The sequence below is a fragment of the Heptranchias perlo genome, chromosome 34, assembly GCF_035084215.1.
Source record: "Heptranchias perlo isolate sHepPer1 chromosome 34, sHepPer1.hap1, whole genome shotgun sequence".
Lineage (NCBI taxonomy): Eukaryota > Metazoa > Chordata > Chondrichthyes > Hexanchiformes > Hexanchidae > Heptranchias > Heptranchias perlo.
In genome coordinates, this window is record NC_090358.1 from 22,586,923 (window position 1) to 22,604,856 (window position 17,934).

General features: G+C 43.0%; 1 protein-coding gene across 1 annotated transcript in view; it reads right to left on the minus strand.

Annotated features, from left to right (window-relative positions):
- sema4ba (sema domain, immunoglobulin domain (Ig), transmembrane domain (TM) and short cytoplasmic domain, (semaphorin) 4Ba) overlaps nucleotides 1-15,747 on the minus strand; it is a 341,741-nt gene extending 325,994 nt beyond the window's left edge. Inside the window, exon 1 of the mRNA XM_067971587.1 lies at nucleotides 15,533-15,747. The gene's annotated coding sequence lies outside the window, so the exon portion shown is untranslated. The remainder of the gene's footprint in view (nucleotides 1-15,532) is intronic.
- Nucleotides 15,748-17,934: the final 2,187 nt, after the last annotated feature.

Below are 17,934 nucleotides of genomic sequence, written 5' to 3' on the forward strand. Positions count from 1 at the left end.
GATTTCCAGTATCCTCAGTATTTGATTTTAGGTCACATATTATGTACTAATCTCAACCTGAGATTTTCCAGATTCTGTGAAAAATTCAGCGAAACATTTAGGCATAACCGTTATGCTGATTTTGTCAATGTTGAACTTTTTTGAGTAATGTTACAAGTGCTGAGAACCTCGCCCAACCAAGGTTTATGCAAATCGGTTTTCTGCTATATTCCCTATTCATTAAGAGCTGCTGTTACCATTGAGGAGGAGACGGTCCTGTTGCTAATACCTCAGGTGGCCAAAAGTCTTGTTGCAACTTTTTCTCCCATTCCTTACCAACAAACATAGAAACACTCAGGATCATTTAAAAGAATCAAAAACATTTGGTTTGGAATGTCTGTTTCCAATAAATGAAATGTTTGTAACAGGAATTTTCTCCCAATGTCATCTTCTCCTAACAACAGGGCAAACTAGCAACAGCTCAGGACTCAGAGCCTAGGTGAGCTTAGTGCAGTTTACAATGGTACTCAGTTAAACAGAAACGTAAGTTAATCTTAATGGTAAGTGGTTTAACCTTACCCAGAGACAGAACAAAGGTTTCATTAGCCTTCCGCAAATAAGATTAACAAACCTTCCTTCTCCCCTATCATGCCTTAGGATTCTGCTGTCAGAAAACACAGCTCACTTACAATAAAGGATATAGAACATTCTCTGTGTTCGCTACATTTATCCAAGGAAGAACTTACATTTATAAAGCACTTTCTCACGCCCTCAGGTCATTTCAGAACCATTGAATTACTTTTCAAATATCATCACTGTTGTTATGTAAACACTGCAGCAACCAATTTGTGCACAGCAAGCTCCCACACACACACAGCAATGAGAGGAACGGCCAGTTAATCCGTTTTTGGTGGTGTTGATTGAGGACACCATGGGGAAAAAACTGGATAAGGGCCGTTTTTGGGCGTGGGTAGCGTGATGTGCTATCACCCTGCGCCCAATGACCCCTGCGCAGGCAGGACGCAAGTTTCGGTCGGCAGGAGGACTCATCTGCAATCAGCGTTCCGTACTGGGCCTTGCATGTGGAATCAATGCAATTCGCAATTTGCACCACCAAGGGGAGCTGAATCTCTTAAAGGGAGGATGTTTCTTAGAAACTTCTTAAAGGTAGCTGGTACCTGTTATTTGCTGAAAATAACAGTCTGCAGGAAGTCTGAACGGAGATCAGACATCACACATGTAAAACACAGATGCAGGTCCCGTCCCTATGTTTACACAATGATGAGTTATGTTAAAACATTGAATAAAGGTTGCGCACCACTAAATCCCACATCCAGCAATCTGCCGATCTGAGTTTGTACCAGGCCTGCGAGAGTGCATGCACCAAGGTTCTCTGCTGATCGCTAGAGAACTTGGTGCAAGAGGTGGACAGAAGGAGGGACATCCTATATCTGCGGGGGGGGGGGGAAGAAGCCCTCCAGACATGTATTCAAAAGGCAGCGGGAGGCAGCAGGGGACGAAGTCAATGCCAGGCGCACAGCATCGTGAACATGGATACAGTGCAGGAAGAAGTTCAATGCTTTGACGTGAGTGGTCAAGGTGAGTAAGGCCAACTGTCAACTGCACCATGCACTACACCTCCCATCCCCCACACACCAACAAACTCTTTCCATCAGTACTCAACTCTTCCAATCAGATGCTTCCCCTCACCCTTACACATTACCACTGTTTCAAGCTGCCCATCCACAACTCACAGGCCACACACACTAGCTATTCAACCATGACAGGTACATCACCCAGACATACGTCCCACTTTCTTGCAGGAGAAGGTGGTGCATTTCAGGAGGCAGCAAGTGGCCATGGCATTTAGCCCCTCGAGCCTGTTCCACCATTCAATGAGATCGTGGTGGACCTGTGACCTAACTCCATATACCCGTCTTAGCCCCATATCCCTTAATACCCTTGGTTCACAGAAATCTATCAATCTCAGGTTTAGAATTCACAAGTGAGCTAGCATTAACTGCCATCTGCAGAAGAGCATTCCAAACGTCTCCCACCCTTTGTGTGTAGAAGCATTTCCTAATTTCACTCCTGCACGTCCTGGCTCTAAATGTTATGTCCCCACGTCCTAGTCTTCAAGGCTAGGAGACCTCCAAAAGCAGTTACAAATGTCTCAGCAGCCAGAAGCAATAATCCAGCCACTAACCCGTAAATCCTGCATGGTCCCTTTAAATAGCGCTGGTTGGGGTCTTCCAGGCACACTAAGACACGTTCAGATGGTCGGGGTTAAGACTGTGCGTAGAGTTGAGCGTTAGACACCATTTTGGGACTCATCACTTTAAATCAGCGTTGCACACTGATTGAAGTCATTTTCTCCCTACTTTACATGATTCCAGCGTTCGTTATCTGCGCCTGCGCTATACCAAGATGGCGTCCGGTGCACGTCACGCTGGAAACGTGCGTGCGCATTCAAGACACCATCTTGGATGTCAAAGACGCCGTGTTGCGCCGAAACAACGGGCGCTACACGACCCAATTTAGCTCCCCACGTCTCTCAGTAGTGTATATGTTGCTAATCTCCCAGTAATGCATATCTTGCTAGTCTCCCAATATTACATAGCCTAAACATCCACTCCCTCCACCACCGGTGTACTGTGGCTACAGTGTGTACCATCTACAGGGTGCACTGCCGGAACTTAGCTTATTTGACACCACCTCCCAAACCCTTGGCATTCACCACCTAGAAGGACAAGGGCAGCAGGTGCATTGGAACACTATCACCTCCAAGTCACACACCAACCTGACACGGACATATATCGCCATTCCTTCATCGTTGCTGATTCAAAATCCTGGAACTCCCTACTAACAGCACTGTGGGAGAACCTTCACCACACAGACTGCAGCGGTTCAAGAAGGCGGCTCACCACCACCTTCTGAAGGGCAACTAGGGATGGGCATTAAAAGCTGGCCTTGCCTGCGAAGCCCACATCCGAAGAATGAATTGTTAAAAATTCTCCCAGTAATGTATATATTGCTAGTCTTCCAATAATGAATCATTTAACATGCCATTAGTTAGCTAATGAGGTAGTTACATATAGCTGTAAGCAAGTTGGCACAGAACTGTGGAATGGTCAAATCACATAGAGCCATGCAGCAACATAACCTACAGTCATTTCCATTACATTCTATTTATAGAGAACACAACAGAATATTACCGATCTCATATCCTTTGGGGTCATTGGCAGGTCCTATCAATTTGTAGGTCGATCACACAAACTAAACACAATGCACATTCAGATTGGGAATACACTGTAAGCTTGGTGTGAGAAACTACAAAGTTATATCAAGAGTGAAATTGTACTGAACAGTCCTCATCATATCAGCGTAAATAAATTTTTAGGCAAAGTGAGAGAATAGGCTATGCTGTACTTGCCTCCCAACACACTCATGACAGCCCGTGAGCTACACATTTCTGACTCCTGACATAGTGCGCATTTACACTAAGAAAACTGAGACTGATTCACTCTTGAGGTTTAATGAGCTAATGTACACTGGCTCTTCCAAGCCTGATCTCACTTCCTCAGTTCGAAGCCTTGTGATATTGTGACACCAAGAAGCCACAAGGTTTTAGGGACGCACCTGCCCAGTACACAGATAGCAGCCACTTGTCTACTGTATTAACAAGAAGGTGGGATATACAAACGACTTGACGTCACTCTGAACACGTGACTTAAGCGAGAGCCAATCTTGAATCATTATTTATTTGAAATCTCGGAGTTGCTGGTAGTTTCGTCCACTCCCTAGATGTCCAGCAATGATTGAGGATCCATATTTCCCAGCGCTGTCATGGGATGTGCCTCGAATTCCCTGACGGCATCAATCAGCATTCAAACATCCATATGTTTCCTAGTCTGTGTGAGCATCACCCTGTGGTGAATGCTACTGAGCTGTAGCTTGACCAATACCCAAATTTAATGGACATTGGAAACTGGGGGAAAAAATGGTTGCTTGTCCATAACATTCACCTCTTAGCAAATGTCACTTATCCCCTTAAGAAAAGCCAAATGGGAACATCAGTGGAAACAGGGATTCAGATCTCTTAGGGTTCATTTATACTCTACTTTTCCATGTAGAAAATAATTTCAAACAAGTAGTAGTCTGAATTTTAACGTTCTGACTCTGTGTGTGCATGGCCTAATCCAGCTCACTTCCACTTGCAGAATTTAGCTCTTCAACAGGACTGACTCAATCTCTTTTTTTCAACCTTTTTGAATTTAACTAGAAATGAGACCAATAAGGGGCAGCTCAAAAACTCCCAGATTACAGACACTTCATTACTTTCACAAGGTCACAGGATAATTACAGGGGAGGAAGGCAATTCCGTAGTTCATCCATCCTGAATGACCTTAAAGTCTCCCCAATGCAGCATCCAATGGGTTCTTAAATGATTCCAGAGTTTTGGCCTCCACTACTCTAGTCCATTCCATGTGCTAATCACTCTTTACATGAAGGAGGATTTCCTGAGATCAGTCCTAACTTACCTTTTCCCAGTTTGATTCAGTGTCCCCTTGTCCTTCTCCAACAATTTAATTGAAAGTAATTTTCTGATTAACCTTTTCCATACCGTATGCAATCTTATAGACCTCCATAAGATCATCTCTCAGATGCCTTCTTCCCAGGCTGAAAAGTCAACTTTCTCTCGTCTTTCCTCTGACACGAGGGATCTGCCTTGCAGCTCTTCCCTACATTGTTTCCAATGCTGGAATGCCTTCGTTGTGTCTTGATGAAGCGAACTGGACACAGTGCTCAAGGTATGGTCTAACCAGAGCACTATGTAGTTTGATCATGATTTCCTTTGACTTCTTTTCTGCAGTTTTGACTATGTAGTTCGACATTTTATTGACTTTATTGGTTGCTGTTCTGTATTGGTTGGGCATGGTGAGCATTGAGTCTAAACCTCCAAGGTCTTTTTCAAGTTCCAACTTTCTTCAATCTGGTATGTACCTATTCTGCATGCTAGGTATTCTATTTACCCTCAACTGAAGTTCTCTTGAGGTCAGTAAGCTCTTCCCTTACTGCCTTGAGTTTGCCCCTTTCAAAGTTGCAATGTTGACATCCCAAATCAGGACAAATTTAATCATGTTATGTCACTGTTGTTTCAGTACTTCCATTCCCAGTACGCTATCTGGGTCACCTGGCATTAACAGGTCAGGAAATGAGTTGGCTCTTGTGGCATCCCCAACGCAATGGGTCAGAAACCAATTATGCATTACACTCACTCGCTCAGATTCTGAACCACTTGGGCATTCCCAGTTTATATTAGGTTGGTTAAGGATCTCCCATTAGCATGATCTTTCTGTTTATACATAACCTCCTTACCTCCTCATAAATAGTACATTCTTGGAATGGAAGGTCTGCTTAGAACAGAGCTTAACACGAGCAAGTAGTCCATTACACTCCAGTGCAGCACTGAGGGAGCGCTGCACTGTCGGATGAGCAGTTTAACGTCTTTCGGATGAGACGTAAAACTGAGCTCCCTCAGGCTCTCTGAGGTGGACGCAAAGGATCCCAAGGCACTATTCGAAGCACAGCAGAGGAGTTCTCTCCGGTGTCCTGGCCAATATTTAACCAGTATCACTAAAAGAACAGATTATCTGGTCAGTTATCACATTGCTGTTTGTGGTACCTTGCTGTGCGCAAATTGGCTGCCACATTTCCTACATTACAACAGTGACTACACTTCAAAAGTACTTCAAAGTACTTTGGGATGTCCTGAGGTGGTGAAAGATGCTATATAAATGCAAGTCTTTCTATTAGCACCATTTTCACTCATCAACTTTCGACTAAAATTAACAAAATTGTTCATTTCAGCTCTCAAAAGGCCGATGATGGGAAGATTGGTGAAAAATTCATTAAATACTTTCATTTCCAGATGCACTGAGTCTTTTGATCTACTTTAGTATGGAAAAAAAAACACATGCTCGATAAATAAATAGGTAAATAGCTTTAAAACTATTGTGGTTACAAATTTGTGGCCATAAAATAGACAAACAGATAACACTTTAACCAACCAACCACCATTATCTCACAATCACCACAATCATTATCATGACAGGATTAAAAGCTGGAGCTCATTCAGCAAACATGCTGTAGAATATAGCGATCCCTGCTCTGTGCTCAGTTAGCTAATCTCAGTCAGGGCAGGACATCACAGTTGGTCGTATCACTCTTACATAGAATGTACAGCACAGGAACAGGCCATTCGGCCCAACAGGTCCATCCTTGGGGGATATCAGGCAAGGCTCCTGCCCAGCATCTCTATGCAATGACCCCTACTGGAAAGTGAGTCAGGATTAGGGTTAGCTGTGATGGCCCACATGATCAAATAGCCCACTGATGCTGTCCTGGGTCCTGCGGGCAACTGGTTCCCATGGAATTGTATGCTAGAAAGAGTCAGTACTTTTGGGAGATAAGAGGATCAAAAGTTTGAAGGGGAAAAAAAATAACAGCTATTAAAAGAAACACTCAGCCTTCAAACTCCCAGTGTATTGTTTGTTATTTACTTTATCCTCTTTGCAACTTAACTGTTGATCGCTGTGAGGGCAAGTGCTGACATCCTGTGACAAATTGCACAAAGTTCTACACTTTCTGTCACAGTGCAATTTGCTGCCCAAGTACCACAATTCTGCATAAAAAGGTCCCAAGGCAGCGAAAGTTCTGGTTTCTAAGCAGATCTGAAGGATAACAAATCAATTACTGCGACAGAACACTTGCCTTAAACATCGTTCATTGTTCTTAATTCAATAGCCTTAATAAGGCGAAACTGTTCTAAGGTGAAAATGAGCCCACACCCAATACACACTACATGGAGCCGTGTCAACAAACGACATTTACATGAACAGTACGGGGATGACAAACTATTCACTGAGCTTCAAGAAACATTTTAGCTGACCCACGATAATGGTCTCAAGTTTGGCTAATTCACATCGACAGCACTTGTGTCAGATTCAAATTCAACAGTCAAAGGAGGTAATTAAACCTGTCAAAGAGTAACTGCAATAAAATATGATGCGGCATAAAGTCTAAGCATAGTTTAGAAATATACGTGTCAATTATTCGGATTAGTTTAAGCTGGAATCTGAAGAAAATCTAAAAAAAAAATGTAATTCTAGTTTAACATTTCTATTTTTTTCCTGCTTTACTTAAATATCTTTCCCTCTTGTGATTAATAAATATGACAGTGCTAATATTAATATCCCCAGTACAGTTTGAAATGCACAGAGATTTTTAAAAATATATTCAATCTCGGGATGTGGGCGTCGATGGCAAGGCCAGCATTTATTGCCCATCCCTAATTGCCCCTGAGAAGGTGGTGGTGAGCCGCCTTCTTGAACCGCTGCAGTCCGTGTGGTGAAGGTTCTCCCACAGTGCTGTTAGGTAGGGAGTTCCAGGATTTTGACCCAGTGACAATGAAGGCTGTGTCTTCCTTGCTCTCATATTCCATCATATCACAACTCTGATATTCGCCTCATACCCTCACATAAGCAGAAATAAGCCAATAATGTGTTTGAAGCCTTGCAACAGCATGTTGGACGTTTATTTAATACTGTTACTGAACATCCGTCTGTGCAATTCTAAAAATTGCACAGACGGATGTTTTGAGAGATTACTTCTCTCAAAAAAAGACTTGCATTTATAAAGCACCTTTCACCACCTTAGGACGTCCCAAAGCACTTTACAGCCAATGAAGTACTTCTGAAGTGTAGTCACTTTTGTAGTGTAAAAAGTATTGTTGCAATTATATAAATATGCAATAAGAGGCTTTTTACTATAATTAAAAGATACATCTGATATTTCACTTTTACACATTAATTATAAAAGCATCTCAACACAGAAAAAGAAAATTAAGTGAAACGACCATTTTCAAAACAAGGTTTTAGGCAAAACAGTTGTAACTAAGGATTAGAATAAAAACTGAGACATAAAAGAAAAAATGACAAACATGTTTCAAAATGGCCATGCCTTCAGCTATCTAGGCCCTAGGCTCTGGAATTCTCTCCCTAAACCCCTCCAGCTTCCTCTCCTCCTTTAGGAATTTCCATAAAATCCATCTCTTTGACCAAGCATTTAGTCACCCCTCCTAATAGCGCCTTCATTGGCTCAGCAACGATTTTGATCTAATTGCACTTCTGTGAAGCGCCTCGGGGATGTTTTTCTATGTTAATGGTGCTATAATAACGCAAGTTGTTGTTGTTACCCACTGTGGAGCTTTTGAGTGTCTTAATGGCAAAAGAGAAGTGAACAACCACAACCCCAATTTCACCAACTGTTCAAATCCTGCAAGGAAATGAATGGAAACTGAACTCAGTAAAAGTGATTCACAATTGTCAATACTACGGGAAGTACATCCTTCATCTTGGAGCCTTGTAGAGCCTTCTCAATGTGCTTATTTATTGACCAAGCTGCCTGGATGAAGACCTGCTGTACTTACCTGGTGCCCCAAGCCTATTGATACTAAATTTGTTGCCTATCAAACTCCCATGTTCGACACCTAACGTAAATGGGAACATTTGTCCAATACTCCAATGATCCTGGTAGTAAGAAAGGAGAGAAAGAAAGAATTGCATTTATATAGCGCCTTTCACGACCTCAGGACATCCCAAAGCGCTGTACAACTTTTGAAGTGCAGTCACTGTTGTAATGTAGGAAATTCAATTGTAGTTATCAGAGTTCAATGACCCCCCTCTCAGTGAAATGTATTTGAGTTTTATTTTCAGCCCCCAGAGCTAGAGGTCATGCCCCCCCAGGCACCAACAACAAAGCAACTTAAACACCGAATATGTACAAAGGTTCAAAATCTAACTGACTTTGTAAGTTCGCCGAATTGCGACACAATTTACTCACTGTAGCAAATTAAATTTACCCAGTGGAACAGTTTAATTAAGCACACAGACAATCAAATTTTTTAATGTATTGTAAGTAATACATTCATAATCTTGAATTATTTAACATATTTCAATTAGAGATCTTGGACTGGAGTTCCATTTCTGCCGTTGCCAGTCCATAATTTCTGCTTGATTAAAGGACAGCCAGGAAATCACAGGCTATGCAGCACAGATGTGGAATTCCTTCCCCAAAGTACTATGGTAATTAGAGAGTCATTTTACAGCCAGTTGTCTATAGGATAAATTTTCCTAGATTTTAATGACTGACAGGAGCAGTCAAGTTTACTGGTCTCATCTCTCATAAGCTGTGAAAGTCCGCTACTTATTACAAAATAATTCCATCTGTAAGCTTAAATTTAATATTTTTGAATATTGGTTTCAAGCTTTGATGTGACATTAATTTTCATTGAAATTTAATTTTTTTTTAGGGATTTCTTTAAATCCACATACTCTGTGAAATTTAATTCCTCATGAAATTTAATCACAAGTGTATCACAATATCTTGATGGCACAATGAAGTTATTGAACTCGTTCTGGGCTCTTTTCAGAAGGTCAAGAGGAGACCTGATATAAGCACATAAGGAACAGGAGCAGGAGTTGGCCATACGGCCCCTCAAGCCTGCGCCGCCATTCAATAAGATCATGGCTGATCTTCAACCTCAACTCTACTTTCCTGTTCAATCCCCAAGACGCTTAATTCCCTTAGAGTCCAAATATCTATCGATCTCAATCTTGAATATACTCAATGGCAGCCCTTTGGGGTAGAGAATTCCAAATATTCACAACCCTCTAAGTGAAGAAATTCCTCCTCATCTCAGTCCTAAATGTCCAACCCCTTATCCTGAGACCACGTTCCCTAGTTCTAATCTCTCCAGCCAGTGGGAACATCCTCTCAGCATCTTTCCTGTCAAGTCCTCTTAGAATCTTGCGTGTTTCAATGAGATCACCTCTCATTCTTCTAAACTCCAGAGTGTATAAGCCTCAGTCTTTCCTCACAAGACAACCCTCTCATCCCAGGACTCAAGCTAGTGAACCTTCGTTGCATTGCCTCTAAGGCAAGTATATCCTTCCTTAGGGGAGGAGACCAAAACTGTATACAGTACTCCAGGTATGATCCCACCAAAGCCCTGTACAATTGCAGCAAGACTTCCTTATTCTTGTACTCCAACCCTCTTGCAATAAAGGCCAACATACAATTTGCCTTCCTAATTGCTTGCTGCATCTGCATGTTAACTTTCTCTGTTTCATGTACAAGGACACCCAAATCCCTCTGAACACCAACATTTAATAGTTTCTCACCATTTAAAAATTATTCCATTTTTCCTCCCAAAGTGAATAACCTCACATTTCTCCACATTGTAAGAGTTCAAAATTCTGACGAGTTTTGAAAGGGTAAATCGGGAAAAACTATCACCAGTGGTCGGTGAGTCGGTAACTAGAAGATGTAAATTTAAGGTCATCGCCAAAAGAACGAAGGCTGAGTGGAATTTTCTTTTTTACGCAAAGAGTTGTTAGGATATGGCGCCCGACCTGAAACAATGGTGGAAGCAGAATCTACAATAGCTTTCTAAAAGGGAAGTGAATAAACATGTGAAAAAGAAAAAGAAAAATTTTAAAGGGAGTAGGAAAAAGGAATGAGACAAAGTGATTAGCTCTTTCAAAGATACAGCATTGCTGTGATGGGTCAAATGGCCTCCAGCCATGCTGTAAAATTCTATGATTACTAAAGAAAGACTTGCATTTATATAGTGCGCGTCATGACCTCAGGATATCTCAATGCACTTTACAGCCAATGAAGTACTTTTGAAGTGTAATCACTGTTGTAACGCAGCAGCCAATTTGTGCACAGCAAGGTCCCACAAACACCAATGAGATAATGACCAGATAAGCTGTTTTTTTTTTTAAGTGATGTTGGTTGAGGGATAAATATTGACCAGGACACAGGAGAAGAGTGCCCTGCTCTTCTTCGAATAATGCCATGGGATCTTTTACGTCCACCTGAGAGGGGAGACGGGGTCTCGGTTTCACACCTCATCCGAAAGACAGCACATCCGATGGTGCAGCATTCCCTCAGTACTGCACTGAAGTGTCAGCCTAGATTATATGCTCAAGTCTCTGGAGTGGGGCTTGAACCGAAGAGTTCCGAAGGAGAGAGTGCTACCAACTGAGACAAGGCTGAACCGAAACCTGTGATTAACTGCGGTCCTGGAAAGATGTCAAGCAGCATCATTGTTCTAACTGTGCATCTTGTGCCAGAAGAAACTCATTATGACATTCAATGGGCCAGGTCGTGTAGAAAGAGAGATGCAGCGTAAATTTGGCAGTATAAAAAAAGTCAAACTACAGATTTAGAATCTTCAACTTGTCACATTCATTTTTAATTGGTAGTCCATTAGCCGGCTAAATGTGACATAACTGCCAAAGCTTTGGGAGGAGTCTCTATCGGGACATGCTAACGAGACCCAGGAGTTAAGATATCCCAGGCCTCATGCTCAGAGGTGGGGGGGGTGGCCAGATGGTTCACCCCCTCCCTCGTTTTGGCCCCCGCATCCCCAATTCCTGCCTCGAGTTAAAATCGGGGATCATGTTGTGTGTAAGGGTGTGTTTTTTATTTGGCTGGGCTCAATTGCTGAAACTCAGCCCTAGGAACAGTGTGAATCAGAACTGCAATGTGCAGCCGCTGGAGAACATCTGTCCAGCAGCAATTGACGTGCTGCAGCTGTAATTCTCGCCGGCTTCATTCACATCACTTTCTTTGTTGCCCTTAAAGTAGTCGTTATTTTATAACAACAGGAGCGTAATTAGAACATTGATTATATAGCTACACGAACAGCAAGTAATTAAAGGGACTCGTGTTTCCAAACTTCAGAAGATGCCTCAAAAAGATATCCTTTCAGCCAGGAGTGAACGAACATTTCTTTTAAAATCAGAACGTCGGCAAGCAATTCTTCTGTGGGTTTAATCGCACTGGCCCCATCAGTTAGCCAATATATGTAGTATTAGGATACATGTACAAGGTTAGAAGTGTAAAGTGGCTTCTGCTTTTCACACTGCTAAACTTTGCAATATAAATCTGGACTTGACTCCACTGTGAAGCAAAATTCCCCCCACAGGGAGTCTCACTCCAGTGTCAGGTTGGACCCTGATTCTGGACTTATACTTAAACTGTAATGAAACTGGTTCGTACCAACACTACAGTTGCAATGTAAATGCACTTTTAGAGGCAAGATCTTGCAGCATATCTGTACAAAAAAAAAACTCATTCTCAAGTGACTTTATAGACATTTCGGGTCACTAATGGGGCAGAAATCACGAAATAACGGAGAGCTCAACAGCGCTCTCTGTTGGTGGCAAAATGGAGGAGCAATTTCTGGCGTTCAGACACGCGCAGTGAAATCCAGAACTTGCTCGTCCTGGTTCGTCGGAGATATGACAGCTTCGAATTAAAGGTGTATCGCAGCACTGCAATCAGGGAAATCATTGAAAATGTGCAAACTTGCTTATCTGCCCAGCTGGAAAGTAAGTAATTACGCCACAAAACAGGTACACTTCTCCCTCGCCCCCTAAAAGAGATTTATCTTGGAGGTTTCAGCTGGGTTTATTCACCTCTACCAGGCTCTGCGGTTTGGTGTCTGTGAGAGAAAATTATAAACAGACTGGAAAAAACTGGCTTTCTGGGGTGAATATTTATTTCTCATTCCAACCTTACAAGATTTAAATTTAAAATACTGAGACCCTGAAATTACAAACACCAACGTACTACTTCAGCTGAGGTTTTAATCCATTATTTTAAATAGGTTAACACCTCTGCCGGATTACTAGAGATTAAGCATTCATCTGCTGTTTACCCCTGGGATAATTTCAGGCTCAGAACTTTTTCTTTCAAAATTGGAAGTCACTTCATATTTAGGGTAAAAAGACAAAGGATACATAGCGACTAGCAGCACCACTGCAAAAGGCAAGGGTTTTAGTGGGTTATGGGATGTTTAAAATTGACAGAAACAATTATTGGACTTAATAATAAAGGGAGGATATAGTGAGAATAGAATGGTCCTGCGAGCTTTTCTGAGGTAGAATCTGTGAAACAGTGGAGAGTTCCGCAGGACTCCACATGTGAGTTAACACTTCCCATCCCCCCCATGCACCATCCCCGCAACCCCCACCCGTACACCATCAAGCGTCTGGTCTCAGTGCCGTTGTTAAGATGAAGCAGAAGCTAAATGCTTTCCCACATGGAAAGACAAAATAAAAAGGATTCAAAGGTCGCAACAGGCTGCTGTGTCCCATCTCCCAGCAACTGGTTTTAAAGTGACACTACAACAACTTGCATTTATATAGCGCCTTTAACATAGTAAAACGTCCCAAGGCGCTTCACAGGAGCGATTATCAAACAAAATTTGACATCAAGCCATATATTTTAGGACAGGTGCCCAAAATCTTAGTCAAAGAGGTAGGTTTTAAAGGAGCATCTTAAAAGGAGGAGAGCAGTAGTGGGGCGGAGAGATTTAGGGAGGGAATTCCAGAGCTTAGGGCCTAGGCAGGTGAAGGCACGGCCACCAAAGGTGGAGCGATTAAAATCAGAGATGCGCAAAAGGCAAAAATTGGAGGAGCGAAGAGATCTCGGAGAGTTGTAGGGCTGGAGGTTACAGAGATAGGGAGGGGTGAGGCCATGGAGGGATTTGAAAACACGGATGAGAATTTTAAAAGCAAGGCGTTCCCAGACCGGGAGCCAATGTAGGTCAACGAGCACAGGGGTGATGGGTGAATGGGATTTGGTGCGAGTTAGGATACGGGCAACAGAATTTTGGATGAGCTCAAGTTTATGGAGGGTGGAAGATGGGATGCCGGCCAAGAGAGCATTGGAATAGTCAAGTCTAGAGGTAACAAAGGCATGGATGAGGGTTTCAACAGCAGATGGGCTGAGGCAGGTGTGGAGGCAGGCGATGTTACGGAGGTGGAAGTAGGCGGTCTTGGTGATGGAGCTAATATGTGGTCGGACGCTCATCTCACGGTCAAATAGGACACCAAGGTTGCAAATGGTCTGGTTCAGCCTCAGACAGTGGCCAGAGAGAGGGATGGAGTCAGTGGCCAGGGAACGGAGTTTGTGGTGGGGACCAAAGACAACGGCTTCGGTCGTCCCAATATTTAGTTGGAGGAAATTTTTGCTCATCCAGTCGGACAAGCAACGTGACAAATGAGACACAGTGGAGGGGTCGAGGGAGCTGGTGCTGAGGTAGAGCTGGGAACACTGGTAGACACTGGCAAAAACTGGCAAACCAGGTCTCTTGGCCAAGAATAGTGCATGGCTAAGAGTCCAAAATTTGGAAAAGGGATTCACAAATCCTATTTAAAATAAAGGTCTTACTTTTAATTTACATAATTCACAATATGAGCCCTCACCTCTTTTCATTAATAGAAAAAAAGACTTGCATTTATAAAGCACCTTTCACAATCTCAGGGTGTCCCAAAGTGCTTTACAGCCAATTAAGTACTTTTTTGAAGTGTAGTCACTGTTGTAATGTAGGAAACGCGGCGGCCAATTTGCACTCAGCAAGCTCCCACAAACAGCAATGTGATAATGACCAGATAATCTGTTTTTAGCTGTTGGTTGAGGGATAAATATTGGTTAGGACACTGGGGAGAACTTCCCTGCTCTTCTTCGAATAGTGCCATGGGATCGTTTACATCCGCCCGAGGGGGCAGACAGGGCCTCGGTTTAATGTCTCATCCAAAGGACGGCACCTCCGACAGTGACGCACTCCCTCAGCACTGCACTGGGAGTGTCAGCCTGGATTATGTGCTCAAGTCTCTGGAGTGGGACTTGAACCCACAACCTTCTGAGTCAGAGGCGAGAGTGCTGAGGCAGGACTGACACAAAAAAAGAGACTACTTACCTCTAATTTAAATAATTCACAACATAAGCTCACTTCTTTTCATTATCTATAAATATATGCAATCTGTCTAGCTGCCAATCCTGATTTGATTTATAATGCATGTGGGCCTCTGCATGTGTACACATATTGCACCTAAAAGGTTCAGTGCACATGGGTTTTTTTTCTCACTAATGTATGTGATTTCATTGTATGATGTGTGTTGCTATGTTTAACACAGTGACTGTAGAATTTGATGTATGTCCCCAACAGCCCCTCACAGTTAACACCACAGAAAGGTAACAATGTTTAAAGGAGCATTCGTTTTCACACTGAAATGTGTACCTTGTGAGACAAAACACCTTTGTAGTTCTTGCTGCGAATAATTAGGATTTTCGTTTTAAGATCATGCTTAGAGACAGAAATGACCACTTTGCAACTCGTTGTGCAAAAAGGCAATGGTTTCAAGAACAATGCAGGCGGACCATTGTGCAAAGCTAACTGCACAAAGTGCACCGTGAAAAATGATTGCATCTCAAACCGTGAAACCAGAGGATGGTATTTCAACCCGGTAACCTGCAAACCCCCCCACCCCCTCCCCGCCCACCCCCTCCGTTTTAGATTTCAAATTGCATCTCACTCGTTTTAGTGGCACCGGGAAACGTCCCTGCAAATAAAATGAACAGTCACATGCTGAGCAAAGTTTGCAATCTCTCTGGTTTTTTTTTTGTTGCATACCTTTCGGGTCTCGAAGGAGCAGCGCTGCCCTCTTTTTCCAGCGGCTGGATGCTGAAATGTTCTCTTATTTTGTTTCTTTTTTTTTTGCACCGTTGCAGCTTCGGTGCGAGCTGCCGAGCCCCGGGACCGCACTGCCTTTGGAAGTCACCTTTAAAAAAAGAAATAACAATAGAGGCAGGTGAAGCAGCGACCCACCTCGGTGCAGAGCTGGGATCACTGCCCCACCGAGTGTCAGCCTTCCTGAGACTCCCTGATATTTACCCACTCCCCGCCCTCACCAAGCACTGTGTTAAACAAGATTGGAGCTCCCCTTGGTGTCCACACACAGTCATACCCACTCCAGTACTCTTGAGAAATTGCAGCAGCGTTGGCCAGGTTTATTTGTTAGGATTTAGTGGGAACTGTGATCAAAAATGGTATTCACACAAACATAAACACGACCCATCCCTTGTATTTCCAATGCAATGTTTAATCAATTGAAGGCAAATCAAAACAACATTGAATCTAAATCCATGACAACTTGCATTTATATAGTGCCTTTAAAGCAGTAAAGTGTCCCAAGGAGAGCAATTGTAAACAATTTTACAACACCAAGTTATAGTCCAGCAATTTTATGCTAAATTCACAAGCTTTCGGAGGCTTCCTTCTTCGTCAGGTGAACGATGTTCACCTGACGAAGGAGGAAGCCTCCGAAAGCTTGTGAATTTAAAATAAACTTGCTGGACTATGACTTGGTGTTGTAAAATTGTTTACAATTGTCAACCCCAGTCCATCACCGGCATCTCCACACCAAGGAGAGCAATCAGACAAAAACTGACACCGAGCTACATAAGGAGATATTAGTACAGGTGACTAAAATCTTGGTGGAAGAGGTAGGTTTTAAGGAGTGTCTTAAAGGAGGAGAGAGAGGCGAAGAGGTTTGAAGAGGGAATTCCAGAGCTTAGGGCTTAGCCAGCTGAAGGCACGGCCGCCAATGGTCGGGCAAAGGAAGTAGGGGATAAACAAGAGGCCAGCGTTGGAGGAGTGCTGCGTTCTCGGAGGGTTTTAGGGCTGGAGGAGGTTACGGAGATAGGGAGGGGCGAGGCCATGGAGGAATTTGAACACGAGGATTAGAATTTTGAAATCAAGGTGTTGCTGGACCGGGAACCAACGTAGGTTAGCGAACACAAGGGTGATGGGTGAACGGGACTTGGTACGAGTTAGGATACGGGCAGCAGAGTTCATCAGAGCGGGAACAAAAATACCTTCGACATGGGGTAAGGATATAAAAGCTGTGATTCAGTTAATTCAGGCAATTGAACGATACACAGCTGCCTTAAAATAGGTACTTTGTTACTGATGCAACAGAGACCTGGATGTGTCTGTTCCTTTAAAAAGGAAATGACAGCACCATGCAGAAACGCAAGACATCCATCTGTGCTTTTTCTGTCTCACCAACCCTCAGCGAGTTTCCCAACGGACATGCGAGTTGCTGGGCAAATAGCTGTGAATGTGACAATTGTAAATGCAATTTTAAAATCCTATTTAGTGGATATCCAATTTCTATCACTCAATAACATATGTGATCCCTGCCAGGCCAAGATAAGATAAATGATTCTTATCAATCATATCTGGAAGATCCCATTCATTTGAGTTTTGTGTGGGATGAGATCCAGTACTAGGCTAGTGGAGAGAGGACTGTTTGTGATAGAACCATGTGGCTTCATGAGCTGTCTTCGGGTGCAGCATTGGCTCATTGTAGTATTCTTGCCTCTGAGTCAGAAGGTTGTAGGTTCAAACTCCATTTCAGAGACTTGAGCGCGTAATTCAGGCTGATGCTTCAGTGCAGTACTGAGGGGAGTGCTGCACTGTTGGAGATGCTGTTCCTCGGATGAGACGTTAAACCGAGGCCCTGTCTTCCCTCTCAGGTGGATGTAAAAGATCCCATGCTTCTATTTGAAGAAGAACAGGTGAGTTCTTCTGGGCCCTGGCCAACATTTATCCTTTAAGAAACACCATCAAAACAGATAATCTGGTCATTTATCTCATTGCTGTTTGTGGGACGTTGCTGTATACAAATTGGCTGCTTCATTTCCCCACATTACGACAGTCACTACACTTCAAAATAATTCATTGGCTGTGAAGCGCTTTGGGGCGTCCTGAGGTCGGGAAGATGCTCTTATCCATTCTCCTAAATAGTTGAAACTATGCCGCACCCTTGAAGAGCAGTTTGATCTACACTAAGGAACACAGACAAGTACAACTATCATTAGGATATGCAGATCAGGAAGCTGTTTTACAGCTCGCTGTGCTGCAATTAAATTTAAAAAAGCATGATGGCATGGAATAAAAGAAGCCACTTGGTCCACCAAGCCTGCTCCTTGCACAGGCCAGCTACAATTCACCCAAACATAGACTGTAGC